The sequence below is a fragment of the Triticum aestivum genome, chromosome 3A (assembly GCF_018294505.1).
Source record: "Triticum aestivum cultivar Chinese Spring chromosome 3A, IWGSC CS RefSeq v2.1, whole genome shotgun sequence".
Classification (NCBI taxonomy): Eukaryota; Viridiplantae; Streptophyta; class Magnoliopsida; order Poales; family Poaceae; genus Triticum; species Triticum aestivum.
In genome coordinates this window covers 6,844,185-6,856,542 of record NC_057800.1, presented here as the reverse complement: position 1 = coordinate 6,856,542, position 12,358 = coordinate 6,844,185, and the positions used below count along the sequence as shown (strand labels likewise).

Below are 12,358 nucleotides of genomic sequence, written 5' to 3'. Positions count from 1 at the left end.
CCCCTAGATTGACTGTAACCAGATTAACAAAGTTAATAAGTAGATCATCCTGAATTGACCATATACAATATTTGTTACAACACAAAGTTAAAGAAGCTACCACTCTTGTTCTAGAAGGCTAGAAGTTCTCACATTAATTGAAAACAAAGAGGCAGATCTCCACCGCTTGTTATGGTGGTGCAGAAGTGCAAGTTAATCAGATAAAAATATGTATCAAAATTGTTATAGCTATATAAGACGAAATTGTATGACACTTCCATCATTGTTTACTCTGCCAAAATATTTACTCTGACCTCGAATGACACTCATGAACAAATCTAGAACTAATTGCAAGTTGCAACAATGTGAGCACGGTCTATATTACCGTAAAGGACAGAGAAGAGAAAATATACAAAAAAGAGAAGACATTTGTACAGTAAGGAAAACTAACCATGAATAGATTAACCTGAAGACACACAATAGGGATAAGACAGGAGTTTGTTCAGTAGATTTACCATTGATCCAAAAAGTTATTAGTAGGCTTAAGACACATGCATCAGGCATAACAGAGAATGAATGCCAAACAAATCACCCAACATAGTATGTAAAATTTGTGCAACACCTTTTGTATCATCTTGACAATTGATCCGAACCTGCATCCTTCTGAATCTATAGAAGTAACGACCACTATGTCCTACACATCATTGTCCTCTTCATCACTGCAACCTGGATCTATTACAGTAGTAAACTTTATGCAATTATACCTTTTGTATTCTCCCAGCGTTTGGTCCAAACTTGTGCCGTTCTTTAGAAGTAGCAACTACATGTGCATGTCCTATATAGCATTCTCCTCTACGTCACGTATAGCACTTACTTGAACTTTTCGAGGACCTTGCATGCCTGTTGTAAACCTCCTGGATTTTTCAAATTTGGAGCAGGTGTTGTCCCTCTGTCATCCATGCTTGCCGTTCTTTACTCCTTAAGCCTGGTAATCAGACATATCAAGTATTATGAACAGAAAAAGGAAGATTAGATGGACAATGCTACAATCAGTGACGCTAAGGTGTCTATCCTGAATTTCATCAATAAACAGCGTGTGACACACAGTTGTAAATATATTGATTGGAGGAGCACACACCTGAAGCAAGTATTGTTGTTGCTAATGTTTCAATCAGTGACGCTAAGGAGCGCCGCAAGTTTGTTATTCAGATCGGTGATGGAAGCTCAGATGCTCACCGCTCCAGGACTGTAAGACCAGAAATGGTGTCCTTGTCAGGCAGCCGGCCGTCTCGGTTGGTAGCTGTCCAACGTAGTGCACTGCTACTTGTCGAAGAGATGCTCCTGGAACCACCGCAAGCCTCCTCGTGTCGCCCTTCACGTCTTCACCAGTCCAGGGGCTACCTCCTCCAATGCACAAGATGCAGTTTACTAAGTGCCAAAATCAAAAGTTTGACCCTGCAGAGATGAAGGCTTCAGAAGACCAACATGGTAGCGAGCATATTAGCACCGAATACAGAATTACAGCGTGCAAATGTCGCATTGAATATGCATAATTACAATTTTACAGGGCCAGAAAAATGACACTGTAGTTCACTAATGTGGTTAGAGGTTTGTGCATCCAACCATCCAAGTAAGCGTGCTTATAACCTTAACATACAAAGTTTGCATTCATTCAAGTTAGGAGACACATACTACCAAAATAAACTAATTTCCTCTTAAAGGTTATAACCAGAAAAATTCTCACATGTCGCTTAATTAAAATTCTATGCAATAGTTTATTGAGCATTTATGCGTACTCTGAAAAAGCTATGAATATATTTTTATGCTGAATATAAGAATGCCAATAGCCTGAAAAAGCTATGAATACATTTTTATGTTGAATATAAGAATGCCAATAGCCATGACACTCAATAGGAGACACACATCCCAAAGAAAAAATGATGTTACTAAGCCATTTAAATTTTGGCATTTATTCCCAACTTCAGATAGGCGCATTCCATAAAGGAAACACTTCATTGGAATCTTTCCAGTCACGTCACATCATAGAACACGCCCTGCAGAAATGTAAGAAATATACACAATGGACATCAAATAGCTGAACAGGAAAGACACGAGAAACCTCAGACCAGATAAGTAAAATTTGATGGTCCATAAAATCCCTTTAGAAGACATAAGAAGGTTTATGCTCTCAATAATGTCCAAGAAAACCTAACATGCGAGAAGAACAGAATGTAAAAATGAGATGACATTAAAGACAACAAAGAAACAAAAACAGAGGAAAATATGGGCCATTGTTCTAACACGAATGCTGGTTCATGTACAATATGTATTAGAACTGAGATGCATTTTAAAATGTATGTAGGATGATGGCATTGCTAGTAGCCCCCGCTCTGATAGGAACCTAGGACCATTATAAATGTTGGTGCTATGTTTTTTTTCTGAATACAACTGAAGCCTCCCTACAATTTAATTCAAATACCTCATTCTTCTTGTACACAATACCATCTCTTCTCCAACCAACAACACCGATAACTTGCAGGGTCGCATTTAGAACAGGCTTATCTGAAGGCTATCAATATAGAGAAAAGGATATGTGATTTAGTTACTTACCTAGAAAATAAATAGGAACATACATAATTATTTTTGTAAATCCAATACAGCAGACTCATTATTCATATACTCCTGACCTTGGAGGAAAATGGCGACCGTACACGTTCCTGGGTTATGTATAACTTCAAAAATTTAGGTGAGAGATTCTAAGGATAACCAAAGTCCATAATCTCTGCACTGTTGCACAGAGTCAATATTACAAACAAAAAACATTCCATGGTGGAAAGTGAAGCAGCAAGCAAAGTCCAAAACTGGATGTGCCCTTACCATCAAGAAGTTTGTATATTAGCACCAAGTTATTCCTGATAGCATCTTGATCAAAAGTTCCACCAAAGTAGGACTTGAAGAGGGCCACTGCCTGATAATTTCAAATAATCTTCAGCAGAAATAACGGCGAATGAGATAGGTCATATTAAAATACCATAGGGGGCTCCCCTACTGTTCCGAGGTCAAAAAGATAGGACATATTAAATTGCTGATAAGAATGTCAATGTGTACAGAGTAGGATCTATACATTGAATTAGCAACTGTAATTTCATCACTGAATCATCTTTGTCCTAACATACAAATTAAACTAACTCCTAGCCCAATCCTCTCGGTAAATCATATAGAGCACAAAGGGTTCTGTTATTCATTTAGTCCTATCAAAGTATTCGCAAAAGTGATGAACATGGAACATCAAACCACCTAGGCATTGTAAATTTCTAGAAGTACTTTTTAGTACCACTTGCTTAAACCCTGTAGAGTTTGCCGATTCTGATGTACCATCACCAGTAACTTTTCAAAATAGAAAATTCCAGTCGCCAAACAAAGCCAAACATCGATACCATTATTAGATGGCATGATCATTTACACCTCTTGGATTGAGATGAACATTATCTTACACTTTGACAGAGCAAAAATAGGTAACTACAGAAACTAATCTGGCCTGTTAAGTAACTACTACATTCTGTTGCTTTGAATAGACTTGTGTTCTTCTATGCTCACTCATATATCCTCAGTTTTAATGACCAAAGTTTCTCAAAGTCGTCTAAGTATTCTACTATCTGTGTGAATTATTTATTTCTCTAAACCAAATGAGGTTAAGTATTTCAAGCGTCTAGCACATTTGAATTGCAGAGAGAGAACAAGCAAATCTTTACCTAATTTAAGTAAAAAATTAGAAGAGCAGCCGTGGGAGAACTTAAACCTATTCTTGCCTCCAGATTTCTCTTGAGGGGGGTGGGGATGTATATATATGAAGGGTATGATTCATCATCGGCTGGCAGGGATCTCCGCCTGATCCGGTGACCTGGAGAGGATATGGCGCGGTGGGGAGTAGGGGCGCGGGCTTCTGCTCCGCCGTTAACCCCCGTGGTGTGCACGACGAGACGACGTCGTCTCCATTGTAGAGGGCTCACCGCTTTAGGGAAAGGTAGTAGACAACAGCTCCTCCAACTCTGGCCGTGGCCGGCATGGCACTGGATCCGGCGACCTAGAGAGGATGTGCCACGGTGGGGAGGAGGAGCGCTCCGGTGGCAACGACAGCGGGGCCCGGTCGGATCCGGCCGGGGGTGGATCCATTTGCAGCGGATTTGGCGTGGGGGCGGCCGGATCCGGCGAGATTGAGGGTCGGCGGCACCATGGAGGCCCCTGTCCAGCAAGAAAGAGGGAGAGAGGTGAGAGGAGATTGAGAAGAAGGAGGAGAAGCGAGAGGGGCGAGGCGGCGAAGCAGACAAAGGTCTGGCGGTGAAGGTCGCCGATGGCGGGGCGTGGCGGAGGGGTGGGGTCGCCGGCGAGGCGGCTTGCGGACGCGAGGGGAGCGAGGGCAGGCGGGAGCTTGCGGGCGCGAGGGGAGCGAGGGCAGGCGGGAGCTGCGGGCGGCGGCGCGGTCCGCTTCGCGCCCGTGCGGGATTAGAGGGGCTTTTTTTGTAAAATTGAAATGTTATATAGAGACCTACTAAAACAGGGACTGCGGGTTAATTTCTTATAAACCAAGGGACTTTTATGCAAAATCGCTAGCGACGACGGACGCCCAGAAACAGTAACTGCTTTATTATTAGTATATATATATATATATATATATATATATATATATATATATATATATATATATATATATATATATATATATATATATATATATAAGTATTAGGGAAGATATAGTATGATTTCGGAAGTAAGAAAATGCACATGTTGCAAAAATACCCTCTTATATAGTATGATTTCAGACTATGATTTCAAAAGAAAGGGAGCTTCTCGTTGTACACAACTACAATTATTCTCTTTGTCTCCCAAAGTTTAGCCAACTATTTTGGTTACGTCCCAAAATTTGAAATTTGTGCCGACGTCTATACATTTAATCTATTGTATGTCTGTATCTAAAGAGCAGATGGCAAGATAATTTATTTCATGGAAAATGCATTGTAGTCTAAGTCAAGAAAACATGCAAATACATTGGCTATCTTCGCCTGCGTGTATGCTGGCCACAATTTGTTAGTCCGTTGCTTCATGATTTTAGCCGCCAACAACTCTTGCTGCATACACAGATTGTGTGCCTTTTGATCAGCTAGCTTGGGCTTGTCCTCTGAGTCAAATATTCCCAAACCTGAAATGCCAAGAAATTGCAGAATTTATACATAAATTCGAGGGATAGGTATGCATTCTGCATAATACTAAAATAACTACAAAATATGCATGTTTAAAAACATCAAGGTTGTGATACACTAATCTGATTATTCCGATGGAGCTCAGACTTGTAGGTAGAAATAGGGGACTGGTGTATACTGCAGTAACATCTACTAAAGTCGACCATTACTCCAAGATCAAAATGTGATAATCATAATATAAGTTTGCTTCATGGAAAAATTGAAACATATTTTCTTGTACTCTGCTGACAGCTATACTTGTTCATAAGATAACCAACATGTATTTTGACAAACTGATTAGTATTTTTATCTACTTTTTTGTGACCGGAATGTCCATTGAGGCAGGCAGGCAGAGGCATACAGGGGCTTTGTAGCGTTGGCCTGATGTAATGTATAGAGGTGCCAACTGTTAGTCATCTGGGAAAGAAGATGTGTTCATCAAGAGCCTAGACTCGTCTTTTCCCCAACTCTGTAGCCAGTTTAGGTTGGAAAATTCGTGAAGAATGCTTCAATCATCATCTGCACGAGTTTCTCCATTGCTTACATCTGCATGTACATACTGACATGGAGTAACTCTCATGGTAGCAAGAAATTTTAATTTCCACTGACGTGCAAACAAAGTATTAACACAACTGGAGCAAAGAAGATCACAGAGATGAAAAAATGATCATCAGTATAGATAAAAAATAGGACGGGTGAATAAAATGTTCTAACCTTTCAAATTGAGGTGCATTAGTAAGAAAACTGAAACTTCTTACCCTGTTGTTTGCACAAGTAGCAGGCTTTCCTAGGTTTGGATCACTCCAAGAAATCAATGGGTAAATTGCGGCAGCTGCTATGTTCTGCGGATTGTGCCGAAGTACGAAGTGGTTAGGACATCGACATAGGGATGGATTGCATTGCAAATTCGACAGCCAACAACGACGGGAGCACGTCTCTGAAGAAAAAACAAATCCACGATATGATCTCTACTCTCTGATAGCCGGTGGAGAAAGTAGATGGAGAGCGCCATCACCAGCACTGGCGGAGCTCTGTCTAGGCTGCAGAGGCAACGAAGCGGGTCCATCTCCGGCGCGCACATCCAGGTGTCCACCGGCAGGCGGCATGCCCTGTCGAGCCGGCCCCGGTGCTCTGTCAAGGCTATTAGTGCAGTAGCAGGTCGCTGCACACACCTGCTCGCTTGCTTTATGCCCCTGTATCGCTTCTCAGCATAGTGAAATAAGCTTTCTAACAATCTGAATCAACATAATGGAACTCGGTTCAAACTGTCAGTCCAAGTTAGGATTGATATACTTAACACAAAACACAATTGAGACATACAACATCAGAATGGTGTAACAGTTCTCTACCGCAATGCACATTTTAAAAGATTGGCACTTCGAAAAACTTCATTGCCTCCCTAGGATGGCAATAGCACGGACCTCGACACGTATGTCGCATATTGCTTTCAAGATCAGTAAGCGAGTCGATGGTTCAAGCTCCTTGTACAATTCAATTTCAGCTCTGCACAAGATCGAACAATTAGAAAAACTATGAAGATAAGACTGAATCTGAATATCTGATCAAGCAATTCTCATGTACAGGACTAAGCCATGTGATGCAACTATTGGTACATCACCTTCTGCAACCTGCAGTTTGGATCTCTGTTAGTTTAGTGAATGGAATATCAATACTGGCATTAAATTGTTTCCAACATAACCAATCCTAGAGATGCTGGCTGAACAACATGTATTGCCTAAGCAGAGCATGTGATCAAATACAGTGCCAATCAAATCTACTCTAGTAAATCAATGAATGAAGTATGTTCCAGCGATGAAATAGCAGGCATCAGCCATGCTGCTACTGTACCATGTGCTCAAATAGTTAATGCAAGAAAACTAAAGATTAGCAGTAAATTCCTAGAAGCCTAAGCGAAGAAGCAAACCCAGTACGCCGATCTGCCGGCCGCTGGGGGTAGGGTATGATGGTAGAAAAGGGACACGCACGTGGAGGAAGTTGAGGACGGAACCGAGCTCCCACATACAGCAGAGCCACCACCGTGCCAGCTCCGCGGGCGCTTCGGGCTCCGACACAAGCGGCGCCTCGTCCGCCGCGGCACCCGCTGCAGCTTGGCGACGCGGCCGTTCTACCGGCCAGCACAGAAAACAATTTTACTGTCAAATTTCATCAAACACTTTGCATGCCTTGAAATAGGAATATTATGGTAGGGGGAGTGGGATCCAGGGAAGCCGTGGGCAGGGGAGGTGAGAGAGCGTGTTTTTCTGAGAAAGAGGTGACGTGAGAGAAGAGAGAGATGCTATGAGAGAGAGAAAGAAGTGTGTTTTCTGAGAAAGAGAGCACACAGAAAACATTTTTTTTATGATAGGTGATGTGAGAGCGTATTTTTTCTGAGAAAAAGGTGATGTGAGACAGAAGAGAGGTGCTATGAGAGAGAGAGAGCAGAGAGAAAGAGCATGTTTTTAGAGATAGAGAGCATATAACATTTTCTCGTGAGAGAGAGGTGATGTGAGAGATGAAGGAGCAGAGGTGTTGTGTGAGAGAAATGAGAAGAGAGAGAGAGGTGACGTGCGTGAGTGAAAAAAAAGATGTCATTTAAAGGTGAGAAAGTGCACGGACAAACATATGACCACTGCAGCAAGGAGTGCACTGCTCCTCCTCTGTTAATTACTGGCAAGCTCTGACAGACCATGGATATTTGAGACAGCTCCTCCACTATTTTCAAATCTAGGCACACATCCAAATACACTAAAGCCCACATTGGACGGCTATGATAGAGGGTACCGTGTAGCCCGTCCTACAAAAAACCGCTCTCCAAAAATTAACACAAACAAGTTCAGAGCAAAACATCGGTCTTTCCAATAACAGGCATTATATACATGATAATCCATCAGTGCATCATGTATTTTTTTCAATCAGCGATTACCTCAGTTGCTTCTCACTTTTTGCTGCACCTCTTCGAACGCAAATAAGCAACGACCTGCAGTCATGGTATTTCATTCAGGTCTGTAGCATTTAGATCATTGTCGTGTCTTGGTAACCATCATGATGTACAACCCCGGAGATGTCAGCCAACAACACCAGCGTCCATTGGAAATCTGGAACTATGTAGAACCTTGTTCACGTGCATGCCTGTAAGACAAATAACTCATGGGCTTCGTACCTGCTATTCCTGATCCTTCTTCCTTGGACTTCAGTTTGGAATATTGAGGGTCTAACCAATCAGAAGCATTTTAACTCATCTCATCAATCAGCTTATGTTCTAGCTCAGAGCGCCCAACCTTCATGTCACTGATCAGTGGACATACGGTAGGTATATAAATCAAAGGCTGGTGTAACCTGCATGCACTTGGGCTCGAGTGATGTGAGGAAGTGGACGACGTCGAGCGCCGAGCGCCAACGTGCGCGAGAAATTAACTTACAACTGAAACTTTGACGAAACTGAATTTTCTGAATCTGATGAAACTTAATCTGACAAAAACTGCTGAAACTGAAATTGACAAATCTGACGGAACTTCAGGACAGCATAGGTGGCGCCGTAGTGGCCTCGTGCGAAGGCTGCTGCAGCCTCAGAGGCAGCTGCACGGGGAAGGGGGCAGCCGAGTTGGTCATCATCCCTTGTCGTGGATCATTGAAGCCGTGGGTCGTAGGTGGCAGGAGAGGAGATCCGGGGCTGGGAGGAGTAGCCGCGGGTCGCCAGATATAGGGCGCGTCAATCCTGTACGGGCAGCCAGCATGCGGCGGATGAGACCAAGCGGCTAGGGGATTTGATGACGGGGCGACGCCGGCCACCTCCTGCAGCCGCCCGGCAACGGAGAAACAGGTCGCGCGTATGGATGCCGGTGATGGGCGCGGGTGTGGGGGAACTTGGGGTAGGGGTAGGCGGGGCGGCAAGGTAGGCCATGGCAGCGCGTGACGACGGTAGGCGGTCCGGCGGCGCGGCGAGGAGGGGCGACGGCGCTCGGCGACGGGAGGCGGAGCGCCGGCCGGGCGGGGCAAGAGGTGGCGGCGCGCTGGAGTCTTTTTTTTTTGAAAGTCGGCGCGCTGGAGTCGAGATGGGATTGGGATTTGGGAGGCAGGGTCGTGAAGGGTTGGGTCGGGTAGCTCTTTCTCTTTTTTATCTTTTTCTAATGTCTTTTTTTAGATCTTTAGCGAAACATTTTTTTCACCTATGGATGGCAGTGGTGGGTAATTATTTGCAACTTTATTAATGAAAAGTGACGATGAACCCACAGAGTCAATCCGTGCTTTATTATTACTAGCAAAAGGGCCCGTGCGTTGCAACGGGAGAAAAAAATCATATTCTTCAGTGGTTATGACCACATTTTGTTCACATCTCATCTCATGATTTTTAAAATTTATTTACAAATGCAAGAAAATGTACCCTTTTTCAAATTTATTCACAAACTAAAGCAATGTTCGCATTTTTGAAAAAATATCTTGGTTGTCAAAAGAAATTGATAATTCAAAGAATTATTCTGAATTTCAAGAAACGTTTTCTAAAAGACATACTATAATATTTCGATCTAACCCGGCAATTACTTCTTCAAAATTCACGCTCATGTCGTAAAAATATTGTAACAAACATGTTCAACTGAACTGTGTTTGGCACTGGATCAACTCATAAACTAACTTATAGACTGAAAAGTAGGATGCTTTTGTTGTCTTAAGGAAATACATATGGAAAACATCACAAACTCACATAGCTACAGGAAAATTCGTAGCTTTGTACTTACCTAGCTCATCTATGGATCTCAGAGTTTTTCTTTGAAGCATATATAGGAGACTTGTATACTAATTCACACGTCCATGCAACCTTTGCTTGGCCCTGTCTGCTCATGCAGGTTAGAGTTATTTTTTCATGCATAAATGATGTCGGGATTTTTTCTTATCAGACACTCCAATTGGGCTCTTGTCCTCGCCGCGAAGTCTCACCCAGTTGGCACTGCAGTTGAAGCATATAAAAGCCAAAACTTATATGTAAATATATGTTAAGTAAAAGGAAGTGATTCCCACAACCCATGTTTTCTAACATATTTATGGGCATCCAAGATATTATGTCTGTCCATCAAGAAGATATGCATGGACAGATATCTTCATAGGCCGGAGCAGCAGCAATAACAGAAGGATTGTTGAACGGATACGTTACTGATGCAACGTATCACCAATTAGGGAGAATTATAAGACGTGCAAAGTGCTAGTCTGCTACTTACTTTCATCCATCCCTGCATGCTGCTGCTGCTGCTGCATCCTGCATGAAAAGCCATCACCTCACCAGGATGTAGTTCACGCTCTTCTACATCTCATAGCAAGGTTAGAACATGAAAATTGGGATCAACGCTCTTCTACCTGCTTGGGAAGTATATGAGAAAAAGGAAAGCTGGAACAACGTTCAGAGTCACAGGCCACTCGACACTACACCAAGCACACGACTCTATCTCTGATTCACAATGTTGTGTGAACCTCGACCTCGATCAACATACCTTGGTGGTGCAATTGATAGGCGATGGAGTGGTAAACCGGCGAGACGCTTCTTCCTGCGCCAGCCAGCGGCTCCCGGAACACCTTAAGCACTGCACCATGACGAACAGCGAGAACATACGTCTGCAACTGCCAATGAAGGGAGCAATGAGTGGAGGATGATCGATGCATGGGGTTGGGAGGCGGCGACCTACTGATGATCGGTGCCGGTAGAGAAGAGCCCGATCACGGTTGACGGACGCGCTAGGCGGGAGCGGGAGAGTCCAGCGGGGGCGGCGCTGAGCCGAGGAGACGGTCGGCGGACAAATCTCATGGGGTGAACGGGTACTGGTAGAGCTCGATCTGGAGTGAAGTCCAGCGGGCGTTCTTGGGACCTTTGCCGCCATTGCGATCTATATATCACAAGAGACGATCCAGCTCTCTGGAGCCGATCGAGTCGAGGAGGACGTGAGCAAGGTAACAAACATACGCATCGTGAGAGATCAAGGAAGTCATGCACACGACCTCGGGCAACACCGTGGCCGATCTCGATCGGGAGGAAGACCAAGGACGCCCATCGTGCTTCCTCGAACTCGCGCTGCTCTTCCTCGATGCGAGGTCTCGGCGTCTCGCCTAGGTATAGGAGAGCACGTGATCCCAGGCATCATATATATGGGAGGGTTAGGAAGGTTCAACTGGAAGTCCTGATCGTGAGTTTCTTTGTTTTCTTATTTAATTGGTTTTCTAGTAGTAGTACATGACTTTGACACGACACGTACGTTTTATTGAACCAAATTCGTGCAATGAAGAAAACAAAAAAAGGAATAAGGAATAAGAACCGCGACCGGGGAAAGAATAAAAGAAGGTAACATGTATTTGTGCACAAATGAGTTAGTGTCCTAGTGGTTAGTGCACCTGCGGTCTCTGCAAAGAGATCCTGAGTTTGAACCCTTCTGACGCATTAACCACCTTTTTTACTTGGGTTTGAAAAATATAAAGGAAAAACGGGCCGGTCCAATTACAAGCACGCCAGTTGGCGAACCGGCGCAGAATTCGCCTCGTTGAATTACCGAGACAGAAATTTAGTACCACCTTGAATATGTTTCATATTTAAACTGAAAGCGTAAATTCACGGGAAGAAAGCGTATTGTGACGGTGAACCCACGGAGTCAATCCGTGCATTATTATTACTAGCAAATATGCCCGTGCGTTGCAACGGGAGGAAAAACTATCAAACTATGCGGGAGTGGTAGATAATGGCTTTTAAAATGCCAAGGTGAGATAAGGGCTTTTAAAATGTCATTTCAAAAACTATGTCTAAGTGATGTCATGATGAGATAAGAGACTTTTGAAAAGTCATTTAAAAAAAAGTGATGGTTTGACCATGATTTGATTTCCTAAGGCGCCACAACGAATTAGTTTTGGCTGAGTAAACTGCATTGATGAACCCTACCTAAGCTAGACTGATGAATGATGTATATAATCTTGACCTAGCGTAGCGGTGGTTGTCCTAACAATTACCATGGTACCAGAATAAACATAGCTGTGTATGGAGGCAAAATAGACATTTAGTCATTTTATATAGTTTACAAAAACTAACCCATAGAAAATTGTGTCAATATTTTTTGGCTTCAGCGTCGTACGAAACATGGAAACCTTTTTTTTACCCGATGCGAGGGACTAAA

The 12,358-nt window shown here is 43.3% G+C and overlaps 1 long non-coding RNA gene across 11 annotated transcripts; it reads right to left on the bottom strand.

Annotated features, from left to right (window-relative positions):
• Positions 1-476: 476 nt before the first annotated feature.
• Positions 477-7,361, bottom strand: LOC123059762 (uncharacterized). Of its 11 annotated transcripts, XR_006427568.1 has the most exons (11): positions 7,202-7,359; positions 6,835-6,844; positions 6,638-6,719; positions 6,232-6,451; positions 5,975-6,153; positions 5,578-5,762; positions 5,025-5,176; positions 2,857-2,965; positions 2,667-2,766; positions 1,118-2,548; positions 477-964 (listed from the first exon to the last, which is right to left on the bottom strand). It is a non-coding gene; the product is annotated as an uncharacterized lncRNA (long non-coding RNA). The 11 variants fall into 11 exon arrangements; XR_006427570.1 differs by having other exon boundaries at positions 1,118-1,434; positions 1,847-2,548; positions 6,638-7,361; XR_006427567.1 differs by having other exon boundaries at positions 1,118-2,033; positions 2,459-2,548; positions 6,638-7,360.
• Positions 7,362-12,358: the final 4,997 nt, after the last annotated feature.